Source organism: Prionailurus viverrinus, chromosome D1 (genome assembly GCF_022837055.1).
Source record: "Prionailurus viverrinus isolate Anna chromosome D1, UM_Priviv_1.0, whole genome shotgun sequence".
Lineage (NCBI taxonomy): Eukaryota > Metazoa > Chordata > Mammalia > Carnivora > Felidae > Prionailurus > Prionailurus viverrinus.
Genome location: NC_062570.1, coordinates 61,247,267 through 61,253,263, shown reverse-complemented (window position 1 = coordinate 61,253,263; position 5,997 = coordinate 61,247,267). Strand labels below are relative to the sequence as shown.

Here is a 5,997-nt window from a genome sequence, read left to right as displayed (position 1 = left end):
TGTTATAGAGTTGTTTCAGTTATTCCAAAACAGTGTTAATTAACCAAACTAGGTGTTCGTCATCAGAAGAACCACTAATTTTCAAATCTTGTGATGTTTTTCTTTATATTTTTATGTATTTCTAAATGTGTGTTTCTTGGAGCATCTGGGTGGCTGAGTTGGTTAAGCATTCGACTCTTGGTTTTGGCTCAAGTTATGATCTCATGGTTTATGAGTTCAAGCCCTTCATCAGGCTCTGCATTGGCAGTGTGGAGCTTGCTCTGGATTTTCTCTTCCTCCCTCTGCTCCTCCCCCCTCAAAATAAATAAATAGACTTAAAAAAATAAAACATTTATTTTTTTATTTTGAGAGAGAGAGAGAGATCACAAGTTGGAGAGGGGCAGAGAGAGAGGGAGACAGAGAATCCCAAGCAGGCTCCACGCTGTCAGCACAGAGCCTGATGTGGGGTTTGATCTCATGAATAATGAGATCATAACCTGAGCCAAACCAAGAGTCGGGGAGGCATAACCAACTGAGCCACTGAGTGCCCCTTATTTTTATTTTTTAAATAAACTTTTTTTTGAAATTTTAGGTCTACAGAAAAATGGAAAGGTAGAACAGAGTTCCCATGCAGCCTTCACTGTTTTCCCTGTTATTAACAATGTACGTTAGTACAGTACAGTTTTTAAAAGTGAAGAGACAGGTGTATAGAAAACAAACACGACTACAGCATGGGAGTCACAAGTGCTCAGTGTCTTGTGATGGGTATTTTGCAACTTGAGACATATACAGGGCAGAGGATATAGCCATAAGAGATCCAACCCATACCAGGATGAAGACGAGGAAGAAAGCAGCTAAAAGACCACAGATGGCATTGATATAAGTGTTGGCACAAGCCAACTTGGCCATGCCCATGTGCTCACAGTTTTATGAGCAATAACGTGGGCATCACAAAAAGGCAGACAGTGAATTAGGTAGACAGTGTGCATATGACTGCACTCAGGGAAATACCCATTCTAATTCCTGACATCCAGACTGTCAGGATGGTGGTACAGTGCAGTGATGCACAGATGGCCACATGGTGGTCAAAGGCCATTGCCAGCAGTACTGCAGACACATTCCTGTGTATGAGAAACATCTGGCCCACACATGCTCAAAAGCCAACCTCATGAATATTAAACCAGAATGTACCCAGCCAGGAATGTAGAGAGGGCCAGATACATGGCCAGAAAAAACATAACATTCAAGAGGATTCTGTCTATCCATATCATTATCTGAGATGTTACATTGAAAATAAGAGCCAAAATGTAAATGCAACAGAAGGGAAAGGAAATCTAGGCATGGACAGTCTCAAGCCCTGGGATGCCTAAAAGAACAAAGTGCAGATGATGGAGCATGGTTACATTTTTATGGGGCATTCTGGAATTGGCTGAAATAGGAGGATATATGATTCATTCCTAGAAATAATTAAAAAAAGCATAATGTTTTCAAATGCTTAGTTCATATTTTAGTAGAGTGCAAGAGAAGGCAGTAATATTGTTTTTTGTCTATTAAAGAAAGGAAAATTTCTGACACTGAACACAGTTTGAATCTAAGAAACCAAAGTTTTATGACAACTAATAGCATAGCCAATGCCAAGAAATGATAAAATATCCTCTGAAGTTCTGAACTAAAATAATCTGTATTCTGGTACTTTCTGTTGAGCGAAGATTGGTATCTGGATTCATATAAAATGTAAGGACTTCCCCAAATGAGCATGTTAAGGACAAAGCCAACAAATCATTAAGACAGAGAAAGACCGATGTGGCTCCCCAAGCATAGCCACACTAACATAAAGAAACATCATATGCCAAGTAACTTAAGTATGTTGCATTTGATACTAATGTTCATGTGAATTCCAATTCAAAAATCACCTCGAAAATCAACAGGTATCCTCATGAAATTACCCAACAAACATTCATAGATAAACACCGTCAAACAAATCTTAAACTGAAATAGATACAGGAAGGTTTAACTAGTAAAAACCAGTCTTAGAGCCAAAATATTTCTTATGACAGCGATGTACATCCCTTTGTTCCTGGGCGATGAAAGAGCATAAGGAAACAAGGAGGACTTCAGGTTCTTCCCTGTTTCCTATATCTAAGGAGAATATCTAAGAAAGACAGTGCTCAGAGGAGGTGAAAGAAAGATTTGAGGGAGGTACTGATCATGGAAATAGCTCTTCCAGCTCAGGGTGAGGTCATACATTCTTTGTCTTTACCCCAAGCACTATCCATAAGGACAAGGATATTTTCTGATAAGGTAAGTTTTTTAACACAGAAAATCAGACATAGTGAGAAAAGACAAGAAACCTGGAGAGTGAGGAAAAAACAGACTAAGGACATGGGAACATGGAGATGAGTAGAAAGCAGAGAATAAATGAAGCCAAGGGCTGATATTTTTTAAAGCAAAAATTAACAAGCTTCCGTCAGGACTGATTAAGAAGAAGGAAAAAAAAATGAAAGGGAAAGGGAGAAAGACAGAAGATGGTTTCTCCATGTCAGGAATGAAGCAGGGTATATCACTCTAGATACTGCAGACATTGACAGTTCCATAAAAACGAAAATGACAAAGTAGATCAAATGGACCGATTCCTCAAACTCTACAAATTCCCACATCTTATTAATATGAAGTAGATCATTTAAATAGCCCTAGAACTATCAAGTCTCATTTTTAACCTGTGCCTCCTCTTAATTAGCCAGAGTGAAATCCTGAGCAAAAATGATAGCATCACATATGGTCTGCAGACAAGACTATATATTGCAGTATACTAATGGTATCACTATACTATTAGCAATAGGATCTTTGCTGTGAAACCTCGTTCTGAGTGCTTACTTACTACGGTCACTATGATTCCAATGGTCTTGGTAGGAGTTCTTTAGAGAACAAAGCTTGAGTCAGTAAAATTCCATGGAGTAAAATCCGAGAAAGGAGGAGTGGGGTACAAGGGAAAGATGAAGGGAAGGAGGAAAGTCACTTTGAGGGTTTGTTCTCTAGTGTGTGGTTGTTCAGTGCAACTGATCTTGTAGTGACCTTCATACACCCCTACACTGACTAGTGACATTTTGCTTCTCCAGATATTAATGTTGGTTCAGGACCAATGTCTTATAATCACCCAAGATTCTCGCTATTTCTCTTCCCAGTGCACAGTCTTGATAATAAATGATCACATGTCCCTTTCAGGAAGACTAGTGTATAGTCAGCTGCTCAGCAGGATCCTTCTTCAAGGGGAGATAGCCCACTTCAGTGGGCTCCAGGCTTCAGAGCTGTCTCAAGATTGAAATCAGGAAGAACAGTTTGACAGAAAAAATTCCTGACATCATTCCTACTGCAGAACTTTTCCTGGTTTCCTAGGTTCTCCTCAGGAATATATTTCTCACAGCCGTGATGAGGAGAGTGTTTTCTAGGCCCTCCAGGATAGACTTAGGGGCTGACTGAGCAGGTATGCATGATAAATAAACTCTAACATTCTGTGTTCCCTGAAGTCTTTGGGAACTTTTTTTTTATGGTATTTTTCAGAGAAAGTCTGGCATTTCCATTCATTTTACTGAGGACCATCTTTGAGAACAGGTTTTAGTCAATCATCTAACTGTTGGAGCCACTCCCAAATACATTGAATCCAGAATCTCTATTTAATATTCTCATATTACAATTCAGCCTCATACTGTGTCACATTTCTTCTACTCAGATCTAGTACTCAGAGTTCAGTACCACACATGATCCCCAGGCTTCTATTTGTATAAAGTGGCAAAATCTTGCAATTCTTTTGGTTAGTATATTTTACCCCCTGGAGCCTGCTGGCATTTAAGTCCAATTATAGACCTAGAATTGTACTTTCCCACACAGTAGACACTAGCCATATATGATTATTGAACATCGTACATGTGGCAAATTCAACTGATGGGATGAATTTTAATATTTACTTTAATATAAATATAAAATATTTTTCAATTCAACATAAATTCTTATGTTGCATATTATTTTAGCCATTGATTATTTAGTACAAAAAATAGTACAAAAAGATTAGTACAAAAAAAGATGTGCTTCAAGTGTTAAATACTGGATTAAGAAGACTTACTTTGATAATTTCAATGATATCAAATATTTAATTGATAGGTATATTGATTTTATGTTTAAATAATTTTTGAATAATATTAGGTTAGATTACATATTCTATTGAATTAATTTTACTTTTTTTTAAGCTTTCATAACATAGTTAATAGAAAAATTACATAGGTGACCCACATTTTATTCTTATTAAACACGATTATTCTCAGAAACTGTAAGAAGCGGTGGGAACTTTTCATGGCTGAGATTAGGAATCCATTTCAAGTCAGCTACCTCAGGGGAGGATATTACATTTATTTTGGACAGAGGGAGACTATCTAACTGAGACAAGAGAATAAGAGCTGCTTCTAACGGTAAAAGGGGGGTTGGCAGGATTCAGGATTTGCTTCATTGGAGTCTACCCACATAACATCATTCCAATTTTTGGAGTTCTATTTCTTTCCAATAAACGACCTCGTAGAAGATGATTTTTTTTTTTTTAGCATAGTCAAAAATGCTTTATTTCCTTACCTGGACTTTCAGCTGGGTATTAAAGCCCTGAGTTCATTGTTGTCTTTATCCAACTTCTCTGGCTTATTTATCATACAAAAAAATCAAGTCTCTAATGTCCTCATTCCTATTAAAATCTTTGGCAGAAATACTTGGACACTCAAAAATGTTTGCCTCCTTTAAGCCCTTGGTTACGGAGAATAATAATATACATAACAGTTTCATCACTGCATTCTACAAATGACCAATGTCTCTTTTGCCAATAGCAGCAGGGGCCTTGCTATCCCTAAGGCTCATTAGATAAGGAACTAATTCCAAATTCCATCCTTAAGAATTTGTTATCCAGGAACCACTTTTGGTATCTATATTTATGTCAACTAAGGTTCAGAACTACTAAGAGTATGAAGAATAAAGAATTTATTATAGGAGTTAGCTGCGGAGGGGAAGAGCCAAAATGACGGAACAGCATGGAAGCTTTTTGTGTGTCTCACGTCCATGAAATACAGCCAGACCAACACTAAACCATCCGACACACCTAGAAAACTGATTGGAGGATTAACACAACTATATGCACAACCTGAACCACAAAATTCAGCAGGTACACGGCGTGGAGAGCTGAAATTGGGGAGCAAGAAGCTGTGAAAGGTAGGGAACTGCTTTTGCCTGTGGAGAGAGGACTGGGGAGGAAGGGAGAGTATGGGAAAAGCACCCCTCCCCAAAAGCAGCTGGAGAGAAAGTGGAAAACTCAAAACAGCTGCAGGTACTAAACTAAAAAGGGAGAAAGGAGAGGGTTTAAATTTCATTAACACTGTAAACAAGGGGAACGCAAAGGCTGCAACTCCGCAGCTCGATACCTGGTGGTGCTCTGGTGGGAAAGACGAATTCCCAGGAACAGAGTGGGGTCTGGGAGGTTCTTGGGCCACATGAAGAAAAGCGGTTCCACTGCTGGAAGGACACTTGAGACTGTTGAAGCCACTTGGTGCCAGCAGACCCTGGAAGGCAGCCGCATTCGCTGGTGCTGGGGCAACGTTGCTAAGGGTGAAGCCTGGTGCCAGATGTGTGTTGTGATTTTCCATAATCCCTGAAACGCTGCAGCTACTCTGTCTCGTGAACTTTTTCTGGGGCGGGCTGGCACCTGGCCACAGTCTCAGGGCACCGGCAACAACAGGGTCCAGTGGGCATTCCTGGGTGCACTCAATATTCAGCCATTGCTCATTTGGCCATTGCTCGGTGAGACCCTCCCGCAGAAGGGCAGAACGGGTCAAAGCTGCAGTCCTTTAGAAGTAAGGGGCCGGGGAAAACAGCCGCGTCTGAGACAAAACTTGGGAGAGAGGTATTGCCTTGAGCCTGGTCACAGAGAGTGAAAAAGCGGGGAATGGACAAGAGTTAAAGACCGAGGACGGTGCGCGATTGCTGATCCTG

At 39.8% G+C, this 5,997-nt stretch overlaps 1 pseudogene; it reads right to left on the bottom strand.

Moving 5' to 3' along the window:
* Nucleotides 1-717: 717 nt before the first annotated feature.
* Nucleotides 718-1,376, bottom strand: LOC125146474 (olfactory receptor 52J3-like; annotated as a pseudogene).
* Between the last annotated feature and the right edge of the window lie 4,621 nt (nt 1,377-5,997).